Source organism: Sander lucioperca, chromosome 3 (assembly GCF_008315115.2).
Source record: "Sander lucioperca isolate FBNREF2018 chromosome 3, SLUC_FBN_1.2, whole genome shotgun sequence".
NCBI classification, from domain to species: domain Eukaryota; kingdom Metazoa; phylum Chordata; class Actinopteri; order Perciformes; family Percidae; genus Sander; species Sander lucioperca.
The window spans coordinates 41,976,349-41,990,150 of NC_050175.1; the positions used below are offsets into that span (position 1 = coordinate 41,976,349).

At 40.7% G+C, this 13,802-nt stretch overlaps 1 protein-coding gene across 4 annotated transcripts in view; it reads right to left on the reverse strand.

The window, feature by feature from the left end:
- The window catches only part of LOC116043400 (zinc finger protein 609-like), a 78,776-nt gene extending 64,974 nt beyond the window's left edge, over positions 1-13,802 (reverse strand). The window contains exon 1 of one of the 4 annotated variants that reach the window (XM_031290032.2): positions 13,339-13,802. The gene's annotated coding sequence lies outside the window, so the exon portion shown is untranslated. The remainder of the gene's footprint in view (positions 1-13,338) is intronic. The other 3 variants (XM_031290031.2, XM_031290030.2, XM_031290033.2) reach the window with 3 other exon arrangements.

The following is a 13,802-nucleotide window of genomic DNA, read 5'->3' on the forward strand; positions in this document are numbered from 1 at the left end:
TCAGACGATTTTGGCATCGGGGGATCAGCATTCACGCCGTTTACCTTACCCCGATCATGTACATCAGCTTGTAGTGATCACTGCCTTTTATCCATACACGCCCTGTGCCACAAACGCACCACCAGACTGCCTGGATGCTGGCATTTTCAAACCGAGATGAAAGCGGCCACTCACCAGTGTCTGTCCAGGGAGTGTCTCTTGGCTTGCTAGCCTTTGGCAACAAGTAAAAAAGTCTGTCTTTCTTAGTCACCCTTTTATTTTACAGAAGCGGATTACTCTAATTCTCCACACTTCTTCCGTGATTCCACCAGGAAACCATGCTTTCAGGCCGTTATTCTCTGGAGCCGACATTGGTAAAGATTGAGTATTAAGCGCAAGATGTGTCACTAACTTTCGTTTTATCAAAGATTGATTATTAAGCGATTACTAAGTTTAGTTTTCATTGTCCAAAAGGGGAACTTTATTTTTTGGTTGGGGGTGGAATCCTAAAGAGAACTATTTTGGTGCAGTAAGTTAAATGTATTAAGCTTAAGACATGTTTTAGTTACTTTGTTTACTTAGATATTTTTGTAAAAAACGGTAAGCAGCTCTATTATCTGAGCAGCTCCAAGTATCGGATCGGGATTCTGTATCGGCAGATATTCAACATTTAAAAGATCAGGATCGGATCGGGAGTCCAAAAAGCAAATCGGGACATCGCTAGAGGGAAGGTCATTAACTTTATACCTAACCACTCCAGGAACACATGAATTAAGTTGAAAACATTACTGCAGAAATATTACAATGATTTCTTAACGGGGCTTATGGGCCATAAGAGAAAAATCACCGACAGCACTACTTCAAATACAATAATAATATTTATGAAATGTTTAGTCAATATAACTATAACATTTCCTGGTAAGCACACAGACAACATTTTTTCTGGGACAGTCTCAAACTTCAGTCACTGAACGGTTTCAAATAAACAACACAGACTTTGGGTCAGCTTACAGTGTAAAGGACATCTGATTTTATCAGACTCAAGAGTCAGCGGTGATGTTGGGGGTTGGGGTAGTCAGTCAGCTCGACGAGCTCAAGCTCTTTCTCATTAGAGGATAATCAGCGTGACAGTCGCGCCTGACTGCCTCCACTTAGCTCGACTGAAACCAGGCTTCAAATCAAGATTATTAACTAATGTGAAGACACCGCTAAGCTTAACCACGATGCACATTTCCTTTTATCCTTTTCCGATTAAGCAGAAAGTCACTATGTGCCAGATGGTGCCACAGCTACCACAGACTCATTGTTCAAGGGTCCATTTTTGACATTATTAAAAGGCACTTCCATGCTTATTTGCACTTGAAACTAATTAACTACAAAGGGGAGCTTGCAAAGATACACCCCCCCCCCCCCAAAAGATACCCCCTTCACAGGTAACATGAGAAGCAGCCCAATGTTCCACATTTTATTCCTGAGACGCTAAAACCAGGTCTACACAGAACAAGGAGAAAATCAACAGGCTTCAAGACGTATAACGCCATATGCCAAACACCAATTATAAAGATTTTTTTGTCTAAAGCTATGTTGCAGTTGCTTAACAGACACGGGTTAGCACAAAATGTAGTTTGTGTGTGAGTAAGCAAATCTCAAAAGAAACTATAACTTAATGTTATTTGGTCCTTATTTCATTGTAGATACAACTAAATTCCAAGAAGCAGCAGATACATTTAGGGTAGGGCATGCACATACTGGTGACAGACACGGCTTCAAACTTTACCCACTGTGAACTGGTATTATCTTGAGTGTCCATGTGGAATATTTTCCCCACTCAATCAATCAAAGTTATATTGAGGTTTTTCTCCTCAATCGAGAAAGTAAACAGAAGAGGAGTTAAATAAATGTGTTGGGAAAAGGAAGTTTGGTTTTCTACTTAAATACTGACTGACAAATGAGGGAGTAGGAAAAGTTGTGAAAGGACAAGGCCTGAGGCTAAAGAGCAGACAGTCCCTTGTCTAACACTGCTCGGTATGCGTGTCTTTATGGGTCTTTGTGTGAGTGTGTGTGTTTATATATAATAGAATAAGATAAAGACACCATTTCTTCGCTTCAGTCTTTTGTGTATTGTTTATTACATGCATTCCTGCACAGGCAGCCTGCCAGGCCGGATTCCAGCAAATTCCTGCTGAAATGACCATCTGCACACAAGGCATTCCGCCATATGTATTTATAACTTCTCTGGAAATTTCAAACTGTTAAACTAGTTTAATTCATATTGAATCTTCTACTTAACCTACTGACTGATCAGCAGGAATCTGTATTACAGCAACAACAGCACCACAGAGAACACTGGCCTAACTATGAGAAGACAACAGGCCGCTGCTGAGCGACTATTTTACTGCACTGTTTGTGGACAGTTGAGGTGTTGCCACGTGAATGTCTAGCTAGCTAGAAGGCATGGACAACCATAAACCGAACATAACTGCCTGCCTATTTCCCGGAAGCTGCTTGAGGCTGCGTTCACACACACTCAGGCGTCCGTCAGATTGTTCGGCGAAAACCCAGGTCTTCCCATTCATTTTGAATTGGGGTAGTGCATTTAAGCTGCGGAGGAGCACGGGGAAAAAAAAACAAAGCGGCCTTGGGCTAAAAGTTGAGACAGAGAAACGCAACCCGACGTCACCCTGCGATGGCCAGTCATGTAACGGGCGATCCGACTTGGCAATCCGTTTTGAGGCGGTGTGAGGGCCCCGTTCAGTAAACCTCACTGCCTCTATCGCTGCCACAAGAAAGTTTAAAAAAAACAACAAAAAAAAAAAAACTATGAGGGTAAAAAACAAAACACAAACTCTTAACTGCCCAGGAGTTTGTGTAACAGCTGACTGTTTCCTGCAACAAGCTCCAGCACAAAGCACAGTCCCCCTGTCTCATTTCTTTTTCGGTGAAATAGAGCTGCCTTTAAGTGCAGTCGGAAATGTTGAGATCCATAAACGATCTGACGGAAAACAAGTCTACTTGTGCTACATTGGGGGGTTAAAAAAAACATAACAGGACGTCTCACAAATGGGCAATTGAAGTGACTCTCCCACTGCCGCGCAACCCCCACAATTTTTGATTTGGTCTGAACGTGCCCATTCAGAGGCCAAGTCAATAAGAAAGGCTTCAAATAACGTCATTCTTACATGGTAGCTTTCCAAAATCAATGCAACAGTGATCTGTTCCTGAGAGGCACAAGTGCCACATTCAAACACTGATGAGTATCAGGAGTAAGCACCGATTTAGACCCAATTTATAATTGATCAGTATTACTGCAAGCCTTCGACAGTGTAGAATCAATTACTGGCAATTCTTTCTACTATTTCTATTTCACATCCCATTAAATATGCCTTCTTCATTCCACCTTATGTAACTTCATCTTGCAACTGACATCTAGCTCCTAAAACCGCAAAAGCAGGCAGTAACATCTGACAGTGAGTGCTGACACTAACGCACACACTCAATCAATCAATCAATGCCGGCATTTGAAATGCTGGAAAATGTATGTAAGGCAGTGGAGGAGTGACATGTTACATTTCACAGATACTAAGTTATACCCAGAATGGAGAAAAACAAAACAGACTTACTGTATTGCAATACTTTCGTATTTTACTCCAATACTGGATGGATGGTTATTGGTGCAACATGGTTGCTTAACCTTTTCACCAATGTTCACTCCCACTTTTCAACTCCCATTATCCCTCATCCAACAATTTTTTAGACAGCGCACACTGGTCTTAAACTCCTGGTACTACACTGCTGCGAACAACCATAGTTTCCATGCTGCAAAATAGCAATATGTGGGTATGGGAAGAGTCAGACTAGTTTTCCTTGTGTTATATTTTACAACATAATCATGCTGAAACGTCAAAAACAGCACCTTATGTTAAATATGTTTGCCTTATTCAGATGTCTGACAGCCTTGTTTACATATTTGCTGCCACCATGGTCCATTCATGGGTCATCCATTACAGGAAACGACAAGGTCACATGTGCATCCACCTTGAAAAATGCAAGTCAGCTAGGTCAGACCTCAAATGCTCAGTCAACCTGAAAACTAAAAGAGCACAGGTTTGCTTGCTTTTTCCTCCGATTGTAAATAAATGTCAGCTTCCTTCAGTTATCCATCCACCTCTCCTATTCTACATGGCTGTCTGCTTTCCTTCTCTCCAACATCATCAGTCTTCTTTTATGGCGCCTGCCAAATTAAAATGCAAAGCAAACAGGTAGACTGTCAGACATCATATTCCCCCTTTTATGTCAGCACGTAATCTATTTCCTTTGGCAGAGTACAGTGTGGTACAAGTAAAACCAAAGACAACCATTCACGATGGCACAAGTGCTCTATTTCAGCAGTGCCATACTACATATTCATATTTAGTCTGACATATTCACAGCTTGGAGGATCTCAATAATTCACTTTACTACTAATAACACTAAAGCTGAATTTATGCTTCTCTGTCGAGTTGTTTCACTGCTCCTGCAGTAGATGACTACGGCGTGGGAACTGATTTATAGTACAGCATAGGATTTAACCCGTTGACTGTCATGGCACCACTACCTAAACAGATGGATGTGTTGTGCATTATCAGGCCGTGTCGTGCATTTATTACACACCCAAAGTGATTGAGGTTTGCCTTCATTTATTCCCTTTGTTGTGGACCGAGCTCATCGTGGTTAGAAGGACTTCAGAGGAAATGGCTTTGCGAGATCACAAAATACACAATTTGTCTAACATTACTGAAAAGGAGGATAATCAAAGCATTTTTTACAACCTGCTTCATGTTGTCTCACCTATCCATAAATCCTACAGGCAATGGAAAAAGTTAGGAGAAAACACAACGATTACAGTTGTTGTGGTCTCTATGTAAGCCCGTTGCCCCGCACGTAGAAACCATAACATCTCAACAGAGGCATAAATCTGCCTAAAGCCGTTGAGTGAAACATTATCCACCCATATTTTTCCAAACTAGTCGGGACAGTCCAATCTACTTATGTTTAAACCACAAGATTGCTTCTCTGACTGTTTAGACAAATGTCCATACTGCAAACGTTTTTATCATCATGTGCAGTAAGCATTATGGCACTGAAGCCAGAAGCAAACAATGTACACTGCCTGCAGATACAGTGTGATGTGTCCGGCGTCATTCATGTTTTGTTTTTTTTTGTGAATGAAGCGTCTGATTACTGCAAGTGTTCTGCATTATTTGCTTGTATTATATTTACTGCAGAGGTCCCCCAGGTAGAACTAATCCCGTGCATTTGGACATTTTCAACAAAACACAACAGTAGCACTCTTTTTGCAAAGGTGCAATATTTAATGCCAAGGACAGAGAAACCAGTGTGTTGGTTACCAAAAACACCAACCAGACTTCACAAAATGGTTGTCACTGGTCCAAATGTGGTTGCCGAGGGCAACTGGCCTACCATAATTGTCAAACCGTAAGGGCCCTCATACAATTGCCTGTAACTGCACGCCAAAACGGACTAATTTGCTCAAAATTGGTAGACTTAATGGGGATTTCTTGCCACTGATAACACAGATGTGAACCAGTTTTGAAATCAACCTACACAACTGTAAAGCATAAAAAAAACATCCAGTACTAGTTTCTTTAGTCATGTTTTCACTGTTGAACAACTGAAAACACATATTGCCTAATAAACTATCCCCATGATATTTAAATATGTTACGGAGAATCAAACAACTATAGCCTGTAATACCAGTCTTTTTTTAAATCCATGCTCAATAAAAGGAACTGGACATGATCACTCTGAGCCTGAAATTACGACTCTTCAGTGGTCTATAAAACAAAGCTGCTTTGATAGGAATAGGTTTTAAAGTAAGATGGATATAACATTTTGGTTACCATGTGTGTTCAGGCAGTGAGGTGAAACAGCATAGCAGCAACTCGGTTAGTAATACTTAACACAGTTGTGGAAAGGAAAACAATTACTATTTTTTCCACATAGTATTGACATTTGAATTGAAATTCCACTTAATCATCTGTTTCCACTTGAGAGTAAAGCAATTTTGCCCTTTGTGGATGTTCTCTCAATTACTCGTCAATATCACAAGTGATGCCTGCGTCATGCGACAGAGACAATGCTTTCTCTTTGATTCTACAGCGAACAGTGGGTTCTGCAGTATGATTGGGGCAATGGAGACAGTGTCTCAGAACCACCCACTGCCACCTGGCTCAAGTGTTGATGTAGCTCTGAGGAATTCCCACACATCACAAGACCTTTCTTGCTCTACGATAATATCAACTCAAAAATGTATCTTTATAAAAGACAGCTAAAAAAATAAATAATCAAGTTTACAGCATTTGGGAGGGCACTAGATTGAACTGCTTTCTCTCAATAAAGTATTGAAGTGTAGAACAGCTAAACAATTTCATATAATTTTCCAACGTGACATCATGACTTCGCGTAAACATACACGCCCACTTTCTTAAGCCAAGTGGCGTGTTATCTGTACGCACTTTGAGCTATCTGCGTGTACGTCTACGCTGTATACAGTGGACGGCAGTCTGCGACGTCACAGCGTAAACATACACGCCACTTTCTAAAGCCACGTGGCGTGTTATCGCAAGGCTACGGTTGGGTTTAGGAAACGTCACGTTGGGTTTAGGAAAAGAAGAACCCGTTGGGTTTAGTAAAACAACAAACGTGGAAAGGAAACGTCACGCGCGGGACACGATCCCCGCTCTCCTGGGTGGAAGTTCTGTGTTCATACTACTCGCTACGGCGTCAATTCACACGCAATCGCAAGGTAATGTAAGTCAATGGAGGCCAAACGGCATTGATAAACACGCTAAAAAGCGAATATGCGTCTTGATAACCAAGCCAATAATAGCATAGGAATTGGCGTGTCGTACATACGCCACTTTGTGAGATCAGTCTGAATTTTCTGTACACTGGTATATTAATCAGCCATTGGTGGGTGGAAAGTCGTTGTGTGTCACTTGCAGTGAAAAGATGACCAGTGTCAGGGACAAGTGAAGCGAGAGTGATTAATGAGGTCATGTTGCTTATGAGTGGATGAAAGAAGACAGTACTGAAAGCAACTGTGTGTTCAACTTACTAGTGCAATTTGACAGGGCTTCGTTATTACAAGACAACAATAAAATCCAACCTATCAAAATCAGCTTGAATTGACTCATAATTTCCTTTCTAAGAACACAGGAGGACGTCACTTCAAACCAAAGGCAAGTGAGACAGCAATGTTGCAGCACTCAAGACTGCGCTGCGCCACAAAAGCTGACAATATCGTTATAGCTTGTGTGGGGGGGAAAGAATTGAGTGTAACCTGGGCTTGCATCCCAGGAAAAGATGGATCACCAGTCTCTGGCAAATCAGCAACAAGCATTCAAAAGGGTGCTCTCTTCTGCTGTAATTGGCAATTCGCTGGTGAGAAATCTACTCAGTGCTATAAAAACTAAAGCAGACCTGCTTATTCTTTGACCCATGATACGACTTCACAGTTCAAATGACTAATGTCCCATCTAGTCAACGTTACAAATAGCAGCTCCAGGAAATAAAGCAAAAAAAGAAAATTGCAGATCCATTTCAGATCCTTTGTTTACTCTAACCCATTGCATCTCAAGTTAAAAAAAAAAGAAGAAAAAAACAAATTTAATTAAAAAAAAAAATACACACCTCATGGTGCTTTGACGTTTGAAAAAGAGCAACAAGCCGTTTTAATTAATGATGTTTTCAAAGACGGTGCAGGTCTGCGAGTGTAGTGAGCTGTTTGTTGTTTCCTTTGCTACCATTTCTGCAACATTTCAATATTTCTCAGGTGCCTCTTATTGGCTGAAAGCTGCATGTGAACCTCCGCATTTTTGTTCCTGTTGGAGATGAAGAGATGATCCAAATGCTGTTCAAACCTTCCACTCACAGCAGCTCCAGATGGTACGCCTCTCACAACGGTTATTATACCAAAACACCATAGAGCACAATAGAAAACACTGAACCCATCACAGTGAAAGTTGTGATGCAGGCTACCGTCTCATGCAGACCTATTCAACTGTTCAAATATGCATCTATAGCCTACTACTAAACACATTCTACTGGGAGCCTACTTTAGGCAAAGTGTGCAATATGCAGCTGTAGATAAAACAGAAAATAAAAAGATTGCATTGGATTCTGTATTAAGGCTGGAACTAAGGACTATCTTCAGAATCCATTAATCAGCCGGTTATTTTCTTGATTTATCATCTTGTTTGAAGGCAATGCCATCAAGAGACAAACAGACTACTATTATGTTAAGAAATGGAAATAAAAAAAACAGCACATTTTCACATTTGAGATTTTCACATTGGATTATTTAATTAAAAATATGATATAATAGTTGCCGACTATTCTTATTTGGATTGATGTAACTCTACTGTGTATTGACAGACATCTAAAAGGGCTAAAACAAAAAAAACAAAAAACCTGTTAAATCCTAGACTACCCAAACTGATTTTTTTTATACGTTTTAATAAATCTCAAACTTGGGGAAATGCTGTATAATGTTTTAAGATAAGATAAGATACACTTTTATTGATCCCCAGAGGGGAAATTCAGAAACTACAAAGGTTACTCCATCCACATCTCGACCTGTGTAATGACACTAACTACATTATGAGGCTTAATATGGACTGACCACTGCACTAAGGGAATTAAGGAGTGCATACGCTTCTCATTTAGCATGCTTTATAAGTCAAAACCCAGGATATAAGTGCATATGGGGGTGTGCATTCACTTAAAGTAAATGCCTTCATTCAGGTGCTTTTAAGGTGCCTGAAAGCCTTTAAATTACCAGCTACCTTTAAGGATATGGGCTAAATCCTTTCTTAGGATGCCATCAGCTGGTGTAAGGCCATGAGATGACGGGAGCCTTACAAAGCCAACATAATCCCCTTCTCCTGGACTAATCTGATGCCCTGGTCCTCTAAACAAACATGGTTAACTTCTCTTCTTCTACACGGTTTCTTTGATATTCAATCTGATGTAGAACGGCTTTTAAAAATTGTGAAAGGCTGTTCAAAATGAACACAAAACTTTCACTGTTTTTGCAGATCCTTAAGACTTAATATTTTCTTCTAGCCAACAGAAACCCATTTGAGCTTTTGAGCGAAAGCCTAAGCTACCCTCAGTTGTTTCCATGTTCCCCCACTGAAAAAGGACACGTTGCAGCAGCTCAGTTATCACAAAAATCAAACAGGTGAATAAGGTAATAGTTGTTTCCTCAATGGGCATCGCTCTTGTGTTCACCTCAGGCTTTACACATCTCTGAAACTATAAAATGTCATGTTATTGTGTGGAGCTTGGAGTCTTAAATTTCCCTTCCACTTTACAACTGATGGCTCTGTCAGATTGCATAAAATGTGCCTGACATGCTGCAATTAGGCTCCTAACACCCTTACAACGATTAAAACAAATTACTACAAAAAAAAAATGTAATCATATTTGAGAGGAACTGCCTTTGAAAAGGTAGTCAGCTGGTAAGGAAGCAGCACCAGCTCTTTGTCTCACAGTGAGCTAGTACTGAAGTTTATTTGTAAGAAAATATAGAAAAGAACAAATAAAAGTTGTTAAACAATTATTAACAGGAACACCAGTGCGCCAACTATTATTTTGCCAGCTACATCATTTCAATTTAGGGGGGAAAGAATCCTTGGCAACGTGAAACCCTTTCGGCTTGATAGTGTTATATTACTATCTCTTGTATTGATTTTATTATGACGAGTACAACATTAGAAGAATAAGTAATAACCGGTCTCAACGTAAAACACCCTTAAAATGTATAAAAATCAATCCAAAAAGAGTCAGTAAGGAATCAATACTGACCAAACAATTTTACGGGCTAAGAAATAGGCTTGAATCATTTATAGGTACAGCTGACAAATTACAGTAGCTCTAGTAAAGTTGATCTTCTCACGCGCCCTGTACCAAGAGCCTTTTGGAAACGGTTCGGAAAAGGGCAGGTAGTTTAAAAAAAAAATACCTGGCAGGTGATTGGATAAACCATCAGTCTATCGTAAACTCGCTTGTGTTGTTTGGAACGATCAGTCGCGGCCGTCACGCACACCTAAACCACACCCGAAGCTGCCAGTGGCTCCTCGTCGGACGCTGATTAGTTTGGTTTGCTGCAGTCCGGACACTTACGCATTACTTGAAGCCTGACCAGATGGATTTTCGTGTGATATGTGGTCCCGCGATTCTTGTGTGATCTCATGCCATCGCGAGAATCCAGCTGCCGTGCAAAGTCAGGGTTTTCCCTGCCATTATATACAGCTTAGGCACAGCACCTGCTTTTTTTTGCACTCTGCCTAAGCGTATACAACAATGTGGAGAGCATCTGGACAACGAGCCGACCGTTATTATTTCTATACACCAAAGAAAGTGAAGGGTTTAGCCACGGAGCTAGCAACAACTTCAGCAAAGACTCTCTAACTTAAGGTGGACCAGCTATTCTCATTTTAAGTGACAAGCTGCTCCTCCAAGTTTTGATTTAGTAATCTCTCCCTCGCTGTAACCGACAACCACTAAGCTTTATGCAAGTAATTGCGTGATGGCGACACTAATATGCAAATGAGCATGTAACGTCATTTGCACCTAACCGCAAGCAAACCAACAGCTGTTGCCTTCTGATCTCTGTGACAAAAGTACTATAAAACCAGAAGTCTGCTGCTAGCTAAGTGGTTGGTAAACTAAGAACTTCCGAAACAACTGAATTAATGCACGGTGTAAATCAGCCATGTTTATGGCATGAAACACTGGAACAAAGTGGATTAACAGTACAGTGATTACTACAAATGTGTGTAGGTGGATTACTATCTTGCATTTATGTTAAGGTTTTCCTTTATCAGTATCACCAGGGCAGATGTATCGCCACATGGAGCTGCCGAACTGATATTTAAAATGAACTGCAGCATTAGCCAGACATGTTTAAGGCTTTCTCAGACATAACAGTTAAATGTTTGTCTGCCAAATATTTAAAGTGTCCTTTCTCTCTCTTTGGTGATTGGTGCATTTATCTGTACAAACAGCATTGACAGAAGGTGATTCATTTCAGCAACCAACTTCAATGAACAAACAGACCACCCATTCCAACTGAATACATTGAAAACACATGGTATGGCAGCTCGAGCCTTAATAAGTGGACAAAATTAGCCAATCCTTGGGTGGGTGGTATACCCGACTAATACTGGATTTGTGAGGCTCATACTGATATCAAATTTTGCTTTTATAAAATCCATTAACAATATACTGTACTAGTATGTTGTTGTTTTTGACATAAACACATAACGACTTGGATCCCTTAGTTTAGTTTTTGAGAGAATTGTGACCAAGATACATTTGGTGTTTTTTTACAGACATTATTGACCCTCACTCAAATATGTCCCTGCGAGGTAATGCTAAGGCTACATCCACACCACTATGTTTTCATTTTCAAACAGCGCTTTAAAACGAAAACAATCTTCACAAACGTTTTAGCACCGCTTCAGAACTAATCTCCGTCAACACCAACACACCTCAAAACACATATCACAGACCATTTCCCGTACGCTGACCACCATGCGCATGCCGGTGTAAGGCTGATAACGCCGTTGGACAGGGGAATTGTTGCAAATTGCTAATAGTTTGCTTCTTGCGCATGCCGCATGTAGGCAGTAGTAGCATTACTAACAGCTGCTAGAACCGACAACAAGGTCAGAAAGGACTGTAATTCTTTATCCATGTTGAATTAACCATTCTGGATAATGGTCACGTGATAGGGGCATGAGGAATCAAGGAAGGACATGTCTGGTTTGAAGAGACCATCAGGAAGCGAATGTGGGTGTTATCATTTTCAAAGTCTGCTTTTCCGCCCATCCAGACTAAAACGCAACCCTGGAGTTTTCAAACTAAAAAGGGTGTCAGCTGCGTTTCCAGTGTCTCCATTTTAGGGGGTTCTAAAACGCTGAAGGACACAAGGCAAAAACGCAGCAAAAGTTATGCGTTTTTAAAACGAAAACGTATTAGCGTGGATGTAGCTTAAAACTACATGCCCATTCATTTAGACACGCCAGATGGAGGACTTTAAGAGTTGCATTGTAAGCACTAAACAGTGCTAAAAACAGAAACATAAATAACATACATGAACAACCAATCATATTTGATTAACTGTTGGCAGTGGTGCATTAGGAACGACAAATTTATTTTGCAATTAAATCCATCCATCATCATTCGTCATTTTGCCTATGCAAATATGGCTAATTGAATACCACCCTGCTTAAAAGGCAACAAAAGGGTTGTATAGTTAGCAACAGTTTTGAAGAAACTTCTTAATGTTTTAGCTTTTTAGCTAACCATAGATAGATACTTGGCCAGTCTTTAATGTGGCATAGTCCTACTCTATGGAGCAGCATGGACTACAGGGTCCATGCTGGTCCAGTGGTCTTGTATAAAATAATAATTGTGCTTTCATTAAATTAATCACTTCAGGAAGCTAGTATAGCCCCAAGAACATGAGCCAACAAAAAAGGATCTGAGTAATCTGGAGAGAATGGTTCCAAATGTATTAGGACCACAATCCACCATTTTAATGAGATCTTGTCCCCTTGGAGAAGATTTGTTCTAGACCTTGTTTCAGAAGTGTAACAAACTGTTGTTGTAGCGGAAGTGAAAGCTAAATAGTCAGTCTCACACATATTCTCACATTCAGGTTGAAACCTCAAGAGTAAAAAAAAAAACATTTCAGTTTCTGTTTATCTTGAGATCAAAACCCCCTCACGGATGCCCTGAGGTCCCTGGTGCCCAGCTTGGGAAACACTGTAGACACAACACTGGTGGAATCTGTAGCTTTAACTCTGTCAAACTAATGTTTACTTAAAACATTTTGTTGCCTAACATTTAACTCTAAAGGAAAATTATAAATGTGGTCAGGCACGTGTTTTATTTTTTAAACAATTAATAATAGTTGCTCTCCTCGAGCTGGCCGTTACTATCCATGTAAGTTAAATAGTATTAGTTAGCGATTTTATTGAGGTGCTATAGCGTTACTTAGCTACCAGTTTTACACGTTAGTTACACTTCCAGAAGCTAACAGAGCTAACTTAGCTTGGTGTACTGAGCTAATCTGCCTACTACGCTTGCTGGCAGAGTTAAACAATGAGCTCAGAGTGCAGTCAGGCTTGGCTAGCTTGCCTGCTGCTGCTGCATGCTGTGTTGGCTATATGGTGTAAAGCTAGCCAGCTTGCTTTGCACGCAAGGCTAACGTTAGATGGCTAACGAGTCGTAGCACTATCAACAATGAAAGAGGAAAAAAAAAAAGAGATAAATGTAGGAACTTACTGACTTAGCTAGCCACTCCTATTCCAAACCCTGGTCTGTCCATGGTGGTTCGAACTCCATAAAAAGAACAAATCACAGTTAAGTGTGAAGTAGAATAAAACCTCTACAAAAAAAAATCTGAAGCACCAGAAAGCAGTGGCAGCGCACTCCCCAAGACACCCAACACAAGAGAGGAGGGGAGGCCAGCGATTCACTGGACTTCTGCCATCACACTTCGAGATACCGTCCTCATCGAAAACAACCCGAGTCCTGAGGGCATTTTTATCGGTGCCGTCTCAAGCCCGACACAAGTCCAGTCCTCTCCCGCGACCTTCTGGCAATTAATCCCACAGCGAATAGCTTTCCATCCAGGTTAATTCCTCCGTATTCACCGTTTCTGGATGAGTGCCGTGGTAGTTCTTCGTGTGGGAACTGATACAATGTAGCCAACCAGCAGCAGCGGGGAGGAAATCCAGGAGGAGGAG